Genomic DNA, 17,655 nt, shown 5'->3' on the forward strand with positions numbered 1-17,655 from the left:
TATGCGACCATGAACTGGCCTTAAGGCCAGTTCATACTCGCATACATTTTTGCGATATATGCGACCATGAACTGGCCTTAAGGCCAGTTCATACTCGCATACATTTTTGCGATATATGCGACCATGAACTGGCCTTAAGGCCAGTTCATACTCGCATACATTTTTGCGATATATGCGACCATGAACTGGCCTTAAGGCCAGTTCATACTCGCATACATTTTTGCGATATATGCGACCATGAACTGGCCTTAAGGCCAGTTCATACTCGCATACATTTTTGCGATATATGCGACCATGAACTGGCCTTAAGGCCAGTTCATACTCGCATACATTTTTGCGATATATGCGACCATGAACTGGCCTTAAGGCCAGTTCATACTCGCATACATTTTTGCGATATATGCGACCATGAACTGGCCTTAAGGCCAGTTCATACTCGCATACATTTTTGCGATATATGCGACCATGAACTGGCCTTAAGGCCAGTTCATACTCGCATACATTTTTGCGATATATGCGACCATGAACTGGCCTTAAGGCCAGTTCATACTCGCATACATTTTTGCGATATATGCGACCATGAACTGGCCTTAAGGCCAGTTCATACTCGCATACATTTTTGCGATATATGCGACCATGAACTGGCCTTAAGGCCAGTTCATACTCGCATACATTTTTGCGATATATGCGACCATGAACTGGCCTTAAGGCCAGTTCATACTCGCATACATTTTTGCGATATATGCGACCATGAACTGGCCTTAAGGCCAGTTCATACTCGCATACATTTTTGCGATATATGCGACCATGAACTGGCCTTAAGGCCAGTTCATACTCGCATACATTTTTGCGATATATGCGACCATGAACTGGCCTTAAGGCCAGTTCATACTCGCATACATTTTTGCGATATATGCGACCATGAACTGGCCTTAAGGCCAGTTCATACTCGCATACATTTTTGCGATATATGCGACCATGAACTGGCCTTAAGGCCAGTTCATACTCGCATACATTTTTGCGATATATGCGACCATGAACTGGCCTTAAGGCCAGTTCATACTCGCATACATTTTTGCGATATATGCGACCATGAACTGGCCTTAAGGCCAGTTCATACTCGCATACATTTTTGCGATATATGCGACCATGAACTGGCCTTAAGGCCAGTTCATACTCGCATACATTTTTGCGATATATGCGACCATGAACTGGCCTTAAGGCCAGTTCATACTCGCATACATTTTTGCGATATATGCGACCATGAACTGGCCTTAAGGCCAGTTCATACTCGCATACATTTTTGCGATATATGCGACCATGAACTGGCCTTAAGGCCAGTTCATACTCGCATACATTCTTGCCATATCCATTTTTGCGATATATGCGACCATGAACTGGCCTTAAGGCCAGTTCATACTCGCATACATTTTTGCGATATATGCGACCATGAACTGGCCTTAAGGCCAGTTCATACTCGCATACATTTTTGCGATATATGCGACCATGAACTGGCCTTAAGGCCAGTTCATACTCGCATACATTTTTGCGATATATGCGACCATGAACTGGCCTTAAGGCCAGTTCATACTCGCATACATTTTTGCGATATATGCGACCATGAACTGGCCTTAAGGCCAGTTCATACTCGCATACATTTTTGCGATATATGCGACCATGAACTGGCCTTAAGGCCAGTTCATACTCGCATACATTTTTGCGATATATGCGACCATGAACTGGCCTTAAGGCCAGTTCATACTCGCATACATTTTTGCGATATATGCCCGACACTATCGACCATGAACTGGCCTTAAGGCCAGTTCATACTCGCATACATTTTTGCGATATATGCGACCATGAACTGGCCTTAAGGCCAGTTCATACTCGCATACATTTTTGCGATATATGCGACCATGAACTGGCCTTAAGGCCAGTTCATACTCGCATACATTTTTGCGATATATGCGACCATGAACTGGCCTTAAGGCCAGTTCATACTCGCATACATTTTTGCGATATATGCGACCATGAACTGGCCTTAAGGCCAGTTCATACTCGCATACATTTTTGCGATATATGCGACCATGAACTGGCCTTAAGGCCAGTTCATACTCGCATACATTTTTGCGATATATGCGACCATGAACTGGCCTTAAGGCCAGTTCATACTCGCATACATTTTTGCGATATATGCGACCATGAACTGGCCTTAAGGCCAGTTCATACTCGCATACATTTTTGCGATATATGCGACCATGAACTGGCCTTAAGGCCAGTTCATACTCGCATACATTTTTGCGATATATGCGACCATGAACTGGCCTTAAGGCCAGTTCATACTCGCATACATTTTTGCGATATAATGCGACCATTGAACTGGCCTTAAGGCCAGTTCATACTCGCATACATTTTTGCGATATATGCGACCATGAACTGGCCTTAAGGCCAGTTCATACTCGCATACATTTTTGCGATATATGCGACCATGAACTGGCCTTAAGGCCAGTTCATACTCGCATACATTTTTGCGATATATGCGACCATGAACTGGCCTTAAGGCCAGTTCATACTCGCATACATTTTTGCGATATATGCGACCATGAACTGGCCTTAAGGCCAGTTCATACTCGCATACATTTTTGCGATATATGCGACCATGAACTGGCCTTAAGGCCAGTTCATACTCGCATACATTTTTGCGATATATGCGACCATGAACTGGCCTTAAGGCCAGTTCATACTCGCATACATTTTTGCGATATATGCGACCATGAACTGGCCTTAAGGCCAGTTCATACTCGCATACATTTTTGCGATATATGCGACCATGAACTGGCCTTAAGGCCAGTTCATACTCGCATACATTTTTGCGATATATGCGACCATGAACTGGCCTTAAGGCCAGTTTCATACTCGCATACATTTTTGCGATATATGCGACCATGAACTGGCCTTAAGGCCAGTTCATACTCGCATACATTTTTGCGATATATGCGACCATGAACTGGCCTTAAGGCCAGTTCATACTCGCATACATTTTTGCGATATATGCGACCATGAACTGGCCTTAAGGCCAGTTCATACTCGCATACATTTTTGCGATATATGCGACCATGAACTGGCCTTAAGGCCAGTTCATACTCGCATACATTTTTGCGATATATGCGACCATGAACTGGCCTTAAGGCCAGTTCATACTCGCATACATTTTTGCGATATATGCGACCATGAACTGGCCTTAAGGCCAGTTCATACTCGCATACATTTTTGCGATATATGCGACCATGAACTGGCCTTAAGGCCAGTTCATACTCGCATACATTTTTGCGATATATGCGACCATGAACTGGCCTTAAGGCCAGTTCATACTCGCATACATTTTTGCGATATATGCGACCATGAACTGGCCTTAAGGCCAGTTCATACTCGCATACATTTTTGCGATATATGCGACCATGAACTGGCCTTAAGGCCAGTTCATACTCGCATACATTTTTGCGATATATGCGACCATGAACTGGCCTTAAGGCCAGTTCATACTCGCATACATTTTTGCGATATATGCGACCATGAACTGGCCTTAAGGCCAGTTCATACTCGCATACATTTTTGCGATATATGCGACCATGAACTGGCCTTAAGGCCAGTTCATACTCGCATACATTTTTGCGATATATGCGACCATGAACTGGCCTTAAGGCCAGTTCATACTCGCATACATTTTTGCGATATATGCGACCATGAACTGGCCTTAAGGCCAGTTCATACTCGCATACATTTTTGCGATATATGCGACCATGAACTGGCCTTAAGGCCAGTTCATACTCGCATACATTTTTGCGATATATGCGACCATGAACTGGCCTTAAGGCCAGTTCATACTCGCATACATTTTTGCGATATATGCGACCATGAACTGGCCTTAAGGCCAGTTCATACTCGCATACATTTTTGCGATATATGCGACCATGAACTGGCCTTAAGGCCAGTTCATACTCGCATACATTTTTGCGATATATGCGACCATGAACTGGCCTTAAGGCCAGTTCATACTCGCATACATTTTTGCGATATATGCGACCATGAACTGGCCTTAAGGCCAGTTCATACTCGCATACATTTTTGCGATATATGCGACCATGAACTGGCCTTAAGGCCAGTTCATACTCGCATACATTTTTGCGATATATGCGACCATGAACTGGCCTTAAGGCCAGTTCATACTCGCATACATTTTTGCGATATATGCGACCATGAACTGGCCTTAAGGCCAGTTCATACTCGCATACATTTTTGCGATATATGCGACCATGAACTGGCCTTAAGGCCAGTTCATACTCGCATACATTTTTGCGATATATGCGACCATGAACTGGGCCTTAAGGCCAGTTCATACTCGCATACATTTTTGCGATATATGCGACCATGAACTGGCCTTAAGGCCAGTTCATACTCGCATACATTTTTGCGATATATGCGACCATGAACTGGCCTTAAGGCCAGTTCATACTCGCATACATTTTTGCGATATATGCGACCATGAACTGGCCTTAAGGCCAGTTCATACTCGCATACATTTTTGCGATATATGCGACCATGAACTGGCCTTAAGGCCAGTTCATACTCGCATACATTTTTGCGATATATGCGACCATGAACTGGCCTTAAGGCCAGTTCATACTCGCATACATTTTTGCGATATATGCGACCATGAACTGGCCTTAAGGCCAGTTCATACTCGCATACATTTTTGCGATATATGCGACCATGAACTGGCCTTAAGGCCAGTTCATACTCGCATACATTTTTGCGATATATGCGACCATGAACTGGCCTTAAGGCCAGTTCATACTCGCATACATTTTTGCGATATATGCGACCATGAACTGGCCTTAAGGCCAGTTCATACTCGCATACATTTTTGCGATATATCGACATAACTGGCTTAAGGCCAGTTCATACTCGCATACATTTTTGCGATATATGCGACCATGAACTGGCCTTAAGGCCAGTTCATACTCGCATACATTTTTGCGATATATGCGACCATGAACTGGCCTTAAGGCCAGTTCATACTCGCATACATTTTTGCGATATATGCGACCATGAACTGGCCTTAAGGCCAGTTCATACTCGCATACATTTTTGCGATATATTGCGACCGAATTGGAACTGGCCTTAAGGCCAGTTCATACTCGCATACATTTTTGCGATATATGCGACCATGAACTGGCCTTAAGGCAGTTCATACTCGCATACATTTTTGCGATATATGCGACCATGAACTGGCCTTAAGGCCAGTTCATACTCGCATACATTTTTGCGATATATGCGACCATGAACTGGCCTTAAGGCCAGTTCATACTCGCATACATTTTTGCGATATATGCGACCATGAACTGGCCTTAAGGCCAGTTCATACTCGCATACATTTTTGCGATATATGCGACCATGAACTGGCCTTTAAGGCCAGTTCATACTCGCATACATTTTTGCGATATATGCGACCATGAACTGGCCTTAAGGCCAACTCGCATATTTTCTATATGCCATGAACTTCTTACTCCGCATACATTTTTGCGATATATGCGACCATGAACTGGCCTTAAGGCAGTTCATACTCGCATACATTTTTGCGATATATGCGACCATGAACTGGCCTTAAGGCCAGTTCATACTCGCATACATTTTTGCCGATATATGCGACCATGAACTGGCCTTAAGGCCAGTTCATACTCGCATACATTTTTGCGATATATGCGACCATGAACTGGCCTTAAGGCCAGTTCATACTCGCATACATTTTTGCCGATATATGCGACCATGAACTGGCCTTAAGGCCAGTTCATACTCGCATACATTTTTGCGATATATGCGACCATGAACTGGCCTTTAAGGCCAGTTCATACTCGCATACATTTTTGCGATATATATGCGACCATGAACTGGCCTTAAGGCCAGTTCATACTCGCATACATTTTTGCGATATATGCGACCATGAACTGGCCTTAAGGCCAGTTCATACTCGCATACATTTTTGCGATATATGCGACCATGAACTGCCTTAAGGCCAGTTCATACTCGCATACATTTTGCGATATATGCGACCATGAACTGGCCTTAAGGCCAGTTCATACTCGCATACATTTTTGCGATATATGCGACCATGAACTGGCCTTAAGGCCAGTTCATACTCGCATACATTTTTGCGATATATGCGACCATGAACTGGCCTTAAGGCCAGTTCATACTCGCATACATTTTTGCGATATATGCGACCATGAACTGGCCTTAAGGCCAGTTCATACTCGCATACATTTTTGCGATATATGCGACCATGAACTGGCCTTAAGGCCAGTTTCATACTCGCATACATATTTTGCGATATATGCGACCATGAACTGGCCTTAAGGCCAGTTCATACTCGCATACATTTTTGCGATATATGCGACCATGAACTGGCCTTAAGGCCAGTTCATACTCGCATACATTTTTGCGATATATGCGACCATGAAACTGGCCTTAAGGCCAGTTCATACTCGCATACATTTTTGCGATATATGCGACCATGAACTGGCCTTAAAGGCCAGTTCATACTCGCATACATTTTTGCGATATATGCGACCATGAACTGGCCTTAAAGGCCAGTTCATACTCGCATACATTTTTGCGATATATGCGACCATGAACTGGCCTTAAGGCCAGTTCATACTCGCATACATTTTTGCGATATATGCGACCATGAACTGCCTGGCGCTACTCAAATAGGACGACTGCCTAGGCTTTCATACTCGCATACATTTTTGCGATATATGCGACCATGAACTGGCCTTAAAGGCCAGTTCATACTCGCATACATTTTTGCGATATATGCGACCATGAACTGGCCTTAAAGGCCAGTTCATACTCGCATACATTTTGCGATATATGCGACCATGAACTGGCCTTAAGGCCAGTTCATACTCGCATACATTTTTGCGATATATGCGACCATGAACTGGCCTTAAGGCCAGTTCATACTCGCATACATTTTGCGATNCACGAGACTTATTAACTTTAACCACCTATTCCAATCGATTCCAAGTTGTCCCTAAACTGAAGCATTGTAAATTCCAGTCATTTGTTATCAGCGAGCAAGATGTATTGTAGATCGAATGAAGTAAAATATTTCTTTTCAAACACAATATTCAAAAAAGAAAGTAACAGATTCAGTCTTGGTGAAATGTTGCTTCTACGTATTATTATTGCACGCTCCATTTCTGTAGACATAACGGTATCTACAAAACCAAATTCGCCTAAAACAGTCAAATCCACACATAGCTGCCAAAAAGGAGCAAGACGATGATATTTGACTCACATATATATTCATAACTAAACATTGAATGAAAGCTAGCATAGAGAGATAAGTAAACCATTTTAAGACAAAATATAATTTTGAATTTCAAATTTTCAAACATGAAAGAGATTTAAATATTTAACAATAAATCTGCATAGAGCATGTATATGTTATGTATATTAGTAATGATCCTTTTCCTTACCTTATTTATAAAATCCTTTTAGACCGAATCGGAATTTCTGCTAAGGTAATCCATGCCGGAAATTATGCTTTTTCTTCGTATATTTTTTTTTTGTTGTTGCGTATTTTCGGATATTTATTCCGATAATTTTCTTTTCTGTTTTTCTTCTTTTCTTTTTAGAATTGAAATCAATTTTTGAAACTAGATCGTGTAAAAACTTGTATACGACAGTAACACAATATTTGTATACATTCATTTGATTAAATACAATACTTATGATTATTTGGCACATTTTCACTCATTGAATTTCATAGCAATTTTTATTAAATTTTTTGTTCATCATTTTTTCCCATTTCTTTTTATTTGAAACATTTAACTAGTATTTTACACACAATATTTATGAAAGTTCAAACATTTATCTTGTTTTTTTTTTTGGTTTAATAATTACTAGATGATTAAATAAACCTAATTTGCAATTTTAATTCTTTGTTTTTTTTTAAGTATATAGAAATTTGAAATCACAAAAATTGTTATTTTGAAGAATAGAATAGCTTAAAAAAGTTACGTTTTTTTTCCTTTTTAATTTTTTTTATTTTATAATTTATAAGAGGACGGTTAATTTATTTATTTATTTCATTTAATTTATTTAATTATTTCTGCTTTATTTCCATAATAATTTTTTTTTATTATTATTTCACAACCACTCGAGAAAAAAGAATTTCTAAATCATCATCGTACGAGGGAAAACATTTTCACTCTTTGTTTTTTACCGTTAAGTCAAACAAAACAATTTAAAAAAAAAAACGAAAAGAAATCGAAGACATTAATTAGATCATAGTATGAAGACGTTCTGTTTATCAATTAGAACTCCGTTTTTTTTCTCTATTTTTTTTTATTTCCTCAGAAGAAGAGAGAAATAAAAAAACAAAATTATCGCTTTGTTTATTATTTTTATATATTATGTTTTATGGTTTTATTTAAAAATCGTATAATTACTTCCCACGATTATGTGTGTGTTTTTTTTTGCTTCTTCGTTAAACTGAAATTGAAAGAAAAAATTGTTTCATATTTATTGTAATGTATACAACCATTCCTCAATTTAACATTTATTTTAACATTATAAATGTTGTTTTGTGGATTGTTCAACACTGATGATTTTTTATGGTTTAATTTTTGAGCTGAGATGCGAGAATGAAAGAGCGAGAGAGTTTTAATTTCGGTTGGATTAAAATCAGTGCACACTTATTTCGGTTTTTTTTTTCTTCTTTTTTTCTTCTCTTTCCTTTTTTTATTAGCAACTTTTTTATCAATCTCAAAACGTATTTTAATTGGAGTTGGTTTTAATAATTTTCTTTTTTAACTTTTTTGTTTGTTTGTTATTATTATGTCGATCTTAACATCACTAAAAAGTGTGTGTTTTCCGCTACGTTACTTTCAGTAAAATATATTTGTAAATAATATATTCAAACTAATTTTCACAACACAATTATATCTTTGTCCATGATTTTTTTTAAATATTTTGATTGTTAAGTTCTCTTTTTATTAGGGTTTTCTGGTTCAATCTAACAGTTCATTTCTGGTTGTTGCAATGTTATTTCTGAAAATGAAAGAAAAAAGTTTTTGTTAGTTATACATTTATGGTAAAATTTTCTTCAAATAACTTTTATTAGACTAAAATTTCAAACAAAATAAAATATACTTTTCAAAAGCTTAACTGATTGATATTGCTAACATTGTCACAAAATGTTTTGCTTGAAAATGTTTTTATAAGCTCACATATACATATATACATATATATGCAACGCTGGATGTGGTTTATCTTTTTTTGTAACTCATCACCACAGACTAGCACACAATTTATTAGCAGTTTTCGCGATGTCTTGAAAATTTATTTTTAATTATGATTCGCTAGAGTTATTCACGTTTAAGGCCAGTTCATGTCGCATATATCGCAAAAATGTATGCGAGTATGAACTGGCCTTAAGCCAGTTCATGGTCGCATATATCGCAAAAATGTATGCGAGTATGAACTGGCCTTAAGGCCAGTTCATGGTCCATATATCGCAAAAATGTATGCGAGTATGAACTGGCCTTAAGGCCAGTTCATGGTCGCATATATCGCAAAAATGTATGCGAGTATGAATGGCCTTAAGGCCAGTTCATGGTCGCATATATCGCAAAAATGTATGCGAGTATGAACTGGCCTTAAGGCAGTTCATGGTCGCATATATCGCAAAAATGTATGCGAGTATGAACTGGCCTTAAGGCCAGTTCATGGTCGCATATATCGCAAAAAATGTATGCGAGTATGAACTGCCTTAAGGCCAGTTCATGGTCGCATATATCGCAAAAATGTATGCGAGTATGAACTGGCCTTAAGGCCAGTTCATGGTCGCATATATCGCAAAAATGTATGCGAGTATGAACTGGCCTTAAGGCCAGTTCATGGTCGCAATATATCGCAAAAAATGTAATGCGAGTATGAACTGGCCTTAAGGCCAGTTCATGTCGCATATATCGCAAAAATGTATGCGAGTATGAACTGGCCTTTAAGGCCAGTTCATGGTCGCATATATCGCAAAAATGTATGCGAGTATGAACTGGCCTTTAAGGCCAGTTCATGGTCGCATATATCGCAAAAATGTATGCGAGTATGAACTGGCCTTTAAGGCCAGTTCATGGTCGCATATATCGCAAAAATGTATGCGAGTATGAACTGGCCTTAAGGCCAGTTCATGGTCGCATATATCGCAAAAATGTATGCGAGTATGAACTGGCCTTAAGGCCAGTTCATGTCGCATATATCGCAAAAATGTATGCGAGTATGAACTGGCCTTAAGGCCAGTTCATGGTCGCATATATCGCAAAAAGTGTATGCGAGTATGAACTGGCCTTAAGGCCAGTTCATGGTCGCATATATCGCAAAAATGTATGGAGTATGAACTGGCCTTAAGGCCAGTTCATGGTCGCATATATCGCAAAAATGTATGCGAGTATGAACTGGCCTTAAGGCCAGTTCATGGTCGCATATATCGCAAAAATGTATGCGAGTATGAACTGGCCTTAAGGCCAGTTCATGGTCGCATATATCGCAAAAATGTATGCGAGTATGAACTGGCCTTAAGGCCAGTTCATGGTCGCATATATGCAAAAATGTATGCGAGTATGAACTGGCCTTAACCAGTTCATGGTCGCATATATCGCAAAAATGTATGCGAGTATGAACTGGCCTTAAGGCCAGTTCATGGTCGCATATATCGGAAAATGTATGCGAGTATGAACTGGCCTTAAGCCAGTTCATGGTCGCATATATCGCAAAAATGTATGCGAGTATGAACTGGCCTTAAGGCCAGTTCATGTCGATATATCGCAAAAATGTATGCGAGTATGAACTGGCCTTAAGGCCAGTTTCATGGTCGCATATATCGCAAAAATGTATGCGAGTATGAACTGGCCTTAAGGCCAGTTCATGGTCGCATATATCGCAAAAATGTATGCGAGTATGAACTGGCCTTAAGCCAGTTCATGGTCGCATATATCGCAAAATGTATGCGAGTATGAACTGGCCTTAAGGCCAGTTCATGTCGCATATATCGCAAAAATGTATGCGAGTATGAACTGGCCTTAAGGCCAGTTCATGGTCGCATATATCGCAAAAATGTATGCGAGTATGAACTGGCCTTAAGGCCAGTTCATGGTCGGTACCGACCATGAACTGGCCTTAAGGCCAGTTCATACTCGCATACATTTTTCGATATATGCGACCATGAACTGGCCTTAAGGCCAGTCATACTCGCATACATTTTTGCGATATATGCGACATGAACTAGGCCTTAAGGCCAGTTCATACTCGCATACATTTTTGCGATATATGCGACCCATGAACTGGCCTTAAGGCCAGTTCATACTCGCATACATTTTTGCGATATATGCGACCATGAACTGGCCTTAAGGCCAGTTCATACTCGCATACATTTTTGCGATATATGCGACCATGAACTGGGCCACATTCAAAGGGCCAGGTTCATTACTCGCATACATTTTTGCGATATATGCGACCATGAACTGGCCTTAAGGCCAGTTCATACTCGCATACATTTTTGCGATATATGCGACCATGAACTGGCCTTAAGGGCAGTTCATACTCGCATACATTTTTGCGATATATGCGACCATGAACTGGCTTAAGGCCAGTTCATACTCGCATACATCATATTGATATTGCGATATATGCGACCATGAACTGGCCTTAAGGCCAGTTCATACTCGCATACATTTTTGCGATATATGGCGACCATGAACTGGCCTTAAGGGCCAGTTCATACTCGCATAGCGATAAGACATATTTAGGCCGATATGAATGCGGACCATGAACTGGCCTTAAAGGCCAGTTCATACTCGCATACATTTTTGCGATATATGCGACCATGAACTGGCCTTAAGGCCAGTTCATACTCGCATACATTTTTGCGATATATGCGACCATGAACTGGCCTTAAGGGCCAGTTCATACTCGCATACATTTTTGCGATATATGCGACCATGAACTGGCCTTAAGGCCAGTTCATACTCGCATACATTTTTGCGATATATGCGACCATGAAGGAAGGCAGTCAATCCATCATTTTTGGATATATGCGACATGGGCCTTAAAGGCCAGTTCATACTCGCATACATTTTTGCGATATATGCGACCATGAACTGGCCTTAAGGCCAGTTCATACTCGCATACATTTTTGCGATATATGCGACCATGAATGGCCTTAAGGCCAGTTTCATACTCGCATACATTTTTGCGATAATATGCGACCATGAACTGGCCTTAAGGCCAGTTCATATCGCATACATTTTTGCGATATATGCGACCATGAACTGGCCTTAAGGCCAGTTCATACTCGCATACATTTTTGCGATATATGCGACCATGAACTGGCCTTAAGGCCAGTTCATACTCGCATACATTTTTGCGATATATGCGACCATGAACTGGCCTTAAGGCCAGTTCATACTCGCATACATTTTTGCGATATATGCGACCATGAACTGGCCTTAAGGCCAGTTCATACTCGCATACATTTTTTGCGATATATGCGACCATGAACTGGCCTTAAGGCCAGTTCATACTCGCATACATTTTTGCGATATATGCGACCATGAACTGGCCTTAAGGCCAGTTCATACTCGCATACATTTTTGCGATATATGCGACCATGAACTGGCCTTAAGGCCAGTTCATACTCGCATACATTTTTGCGATATATGCGACCATGAACTGGCCTTAAGGCCAGTTCATACTCGCATACATTTTGCGATATATGCGACCATGAACTGGCCTTAAGGCCAGTTCATACTCGCATACATTTTTGCGATATATGCGACCATGAACTGGCCTTAAGGCCAGTTCATACTCGCATACATTTTTGCGATATATGCGACCATGAACTGGCCTTAAGGCCAGTTCATACTCGCATACATTTTTGCGATATATGCGACCATGAACTGGCCTTAAGGCCAGTTCATACTCGCATACATTTTTGCGATATATGCGACCATGAACTGGCCTTAAGGCCAGTTCATACTCGCATACATTTTTGCGATATATGCGACCATGAACTGGCCTTAAGGCCAGTTCATACTCGCATACATTTTTGCGATATATGCGACCATGAACTGGCCTTAAGGCCAGTTCATACTCGCATACATTTTTGCGATATATGCGACCATGAACTGGCCTTAAGGCCAGTTCATACTCGCATACATTTTTGCGATATATGCGACCATGAACTGGCCTTAAGGCCAGTTCATACTCGCATACATTTTTGCGATATATGCGACCATGAAACTGGCCTTAAGGCCAGTTCATACTCGCATACATTTTTGCGATATATGCGACCATGAACTGGCCTTAAGGCCAGTTCATACTCGCATACATTTTTGCGATATATGCGACCATGAACTGGCCTTAAGGCCAGTTCATACTCGCATACATTTTTGCGATATATGCGACCATGAACTGGCCTTAAGGCCAGTTCATACTCGCATACATTTTTGCGATATATGCGACCATGAACTGGCCTTAAGGCCAGTTCATACTCGCATACATTTTTGCGATATATGCGACCATGAACTGGCCTTAAGGCCAGTTCATACTCGCATACATTTTTGCGATATATGCGACCATGAACTGGCCTTAAGGCCAGTTCATACTCGCATACATTTTTGCGATATATGCGACCATGAACTGGCCTTAAGGCCAGTTCATACTCGCATACATTTTTGCGATATATGCCATGAATGGCTTAAGGCCAGTTCATACTCGCATACATTTTTGCGATATATGCGACCATGAACTGGCCTTAAACGTGAATAACTCTAGCGAATCATAATTAAAAATAAATTTTCAAGACATCGCGAAAACTGCTAATAAATTGTGTGCTAGTCTGTGGTGATGAGTTACAAAAAAGATAAACCACATCCAGCGTTGCATATATATGTATATATGTATATGTGAGCTTATAAAAACATTTTCAAGCAAAACATTTTGTGACAATGTTAGCAATATCAATCAGTTAAGCTTTTGAAAAGTATATTTATTTTGTTTGAAATTTTAGTCTAATAAAAGTTATTTGAAGAAAATTTTACCATAAATGTATAACTAACAAAAACTTTTTTCTTTCATTTTCAGAAATAACATTGCAACAACCCAGAAATGAACTGTTAGATCTGAACCAGAAAACCCTAATAAAAAAGAGAACTTAACAATCAAAATATTTAAAAAAAAATCATGGACAAAGATATAATTGTGTTGTGAAAATTAGTTTGAATATATTTATTTACAAAATATATTTTACTGAAAGTAACGTAGCGAAAAACACACACTTTTTAGTGATGTTAAGATCGACATAATAATAACAAACAAACAAAAAAGTTAAAAAAGAAAATTATTAAAACCAACTCCAATTAAAATACGTTTTGAGATTGATAAAAAAGTTGCTAATAAAAAAAGGAAAGAGAAGAAAAAAAAGAAAGAAAAAAAAAACCGAAATAAGTGTGCACTGATTTTAATCCAACCGAAATTAAAACTCTCTCGCTCTTTCATTCTCGCATCTCAGCTCAAAAATTAAACCATAAAAAATCATCAGTGTTGAACAATCCACAAAACACATTTATAATGTTAAAATAAATGTTAAATTGAGGAATGGTTGTATACATTACAATAAATATGAAACAATTTTTTCTTTCAATTTCAGTTTAACGAAGAAGCAAAAAAAAACACACACATAATCGTGGGAAGTAATTATACGATTTTTAAATAAAACCATAAAACATAATATATAAAAATAATAAACAAAGCGATAATTTTGTTCTTTTATTTCTCTCTTCTTCTGAGGAAATAAAAAAAAAATAGAGAAAAAAAACGGAGTTCTAATTGATAAACAGAACGTCTTCATACTATGATCTAATTAATGTCTTCGATTTCTTTTCGTTTTTTTTTTTAAATTGTTTTGTTTGACTTAACGGTTAAAAACAAAGAGTGAAAATGTTTTCCCTCGTACGATGATGATTTAGAAATTCTTTTTTCTCGAGTGGTTGTGAAATAATAATAAAAAAAAATTATTATGGAAATAAAGCAGAAATAATTAAATAATTAAATGAAATAAATAAATAAATTAACCGTCCTCTTTATAAATTATAAAATAAAAAAATTAAAAAGGAAAAAAACGTAACTTTTTTAAGCTATTCTATTCTTCAAAATAACAATTTTTGTGATTTCAAATTTCTATATACTTAAAAAAAAACAAAGAATTAAAATTGCAAATTAGGTTTATTTAATCATCTAGTAATTATTAAACCAAAAAAAAAAACAAGATAAATGTTGAACTTTCATAAATATTGTGTGTAAAATACTAGTTAAATGTTTCAAATAAAAAGAAATGGGAAAAAATGATGAACAAAAAATTTAATAAAAATTGCTATGAAATTCAATGAGTGAAAATGTGCCAAATAATCATAAGTATTGTATTTAATCAAATGAATGTACAAAATATTGTGTTACTGTCGTATACAAGTTTTTACACGATCTAGTTTCAAAAATTGATTTCAATTCTAAAAAGAAAAGAAGAAAAACAGAAAAGAAAATTATCGGAATAAAATAACCGAAAATACGCAACAACAAAAAAAAAATATACGAAGAAAAAGCATAATTTCCGGCATGGATTACCTTAGCAGAAATTCCGATTCGGTCTAAAAGGATTTTATAATAAGGTAAGGAAAAGGATCATTACTAATATACATAACATATACATGCTCTATGCAGATTTATTGTTAAATATTTAAATCTCTTTCATGTTTGAAAATTTGAAATTCAAAATTATATTTTGTCTTAAAATGGTTTACTTATCTCTCTATGCTAGCTTTCATTTCAATGTTTAGTTATGAATATATATGTGAGTCAAATATCATCGTCTTGCTCCTTTTTGGCAGCTATGTGTGGATTTGACTGTTTTAGGCGAATTTGGTTTTGGTAGATACCGTTATGTCTACAGAAATGGAGCGTGCAATAATAATACGTAGAAGCAACATTTCACCAAGACTGAATCTGTTACTTCTTTTGTTTGAATATTGTGTTTGAAAAGAAATATTTTACTTCATTCGATCTAACATACATCTTGCTCGCTGATAACAAATGACTGGAATTTACAATGCTTCAGTTTAGGGACAACTTGGGAATCGATTGGAATAGGTGGTTAAAGTTAAAAGTGTTTTTAGACTAATGGCTAGTTAAAGTACTAGAACTGGTACGTTATTTATTAGAATCGTCAATCGTATAACCAAAATTTTTCATTTCAGATTAAAGTTCATTCCTATGTGATTTACGATTCTAATAATTAAAATTTTTTATTTCAAGCTTTTAAAAAGTAAGAAAGTATAAAAATTGTCTCTGTTTTCCTTATTTCTTATATGTTATATGGAAGAACTTGAAACTTTCTATTAAGAACACACAGTTTTACGTAGTTCTTGAACGCTTCTCGAAATTTTTATTTATCAGAAATAAGGAAAGCTACGTGTTTATCACAAAAGATCGTAATATTAAACGTATTTGTCTCTAGTTCCCAAATTACTTTTGCATGAAACGAAAAATTGCACTTAGCAGAAGTAGGGTACACCTTCCTCGTCATTACGTTTGTAGATGGAAGGTGAACCGCCCAATCCAACCAGTCAAATTACAATGCGTTTTAAAAGCATTATGTCAATAAAAGTAATGATGAATTCATCATGGGGTGCACGAGATTAAAATAAAATTTAGTGTTGACCCCAGTCAGGATTAATCATCATAATTACGTTATATATTTTACGATAAAAGCTCATAGCCAATGAATTTAAATTACAAAATGAGATCATAAGCGGAAAACAAAGCTACTAACAATGCAAATTTTTATCGGCTCTTTGCTAGAGAGAATGGAACGATAAATGCATAGCAAATTTCCATCATTATTGTCAGTGGATTCGATTCCCTAATTTAGAATCGAGATGTGCACAATTCTTCGCAAATGAAAACGTTGCATTATAATGTAAGTGTTTCGAGTATAATAATTTATGCATGAAGTGTATGTACATTGTGCAACTATAGAAAATTTTATCATTTCTGCATAATATAACACACAGTGAGCCATTTTGTTGTGCCTGTACACAACAAATGTTATTTCTATTGTACCATCTGAAATAATGGAAATTCAATGGAAATGTATATACGTGTGGAACGTAATGCTTATACACAAGACGTTAACACTATGTTATATATATACGTTTTACGTTCAATATAAATAGAACTTTGCATTAATAAATTCTGGAGATCCATTAAAATGCGATGAATAATATGTGTACAGTGGATTTTCTCGTACATTTTGTTTACTTTTACTCACGTAACTACAAAGTGAAAAGCATTTCAGTTGTACATTTTCTCTACAATTTAATATTTGCGAGAACTTGGTATACAAATATTGCTATCTAACTGTACCGTAACTAGCGCTGTTCGTTTATTTTGCCATAAAAATTGTGGCTAATGACATCGATAACAGTTTTTTGGTTGCATTGAAATGTCCGAAAATAGGGAGGCAAAAATTTATTTTAGCAG

The 17,655-nt window shown here is 37.6% G+C and overlaps 1 protein-coding gene across 4 annotated transcripts in view; it reads left to right on the forward strand.

Annotated features, from left to right (window-relative positions):
• Positions 1-17,655, forward strand: part of LOC119067280 (probable serine/threonine-protein kinase nek3) — a 193,444-nt gene that overhangs the window by 9,625 nt on the left and 166,164 nt on the right. For all 4 annotated transcript variants that reach the window (XM_037170158.1, XM_037170157.1, XM_037170159.1 and 1 more), the window contains exon 2: positions 14,206-15,785. The gene's annotated coding sequence lies outside the window, so the exon portion shown is untranslated. The remainder of the gene's footprint in view (positions 1-14,205; positions 15,786-17,655) is intronic.

The sequence above is a fragment of the Bradysia coprophila genome (assembly GCF_014529535.1).
Source record: "Bradysia coprophila strain Holo2 chromosome X unlocalized genomic scaffold, BU_Bcop_v1 contig_12, whole genome shotgun sequence".
Lineage (NCBI taxonomy): Eukaryota > Metazoa > Arthropoda > Insecta > Diptera > Sciaridae > Bradysia > Bradysia coprophila.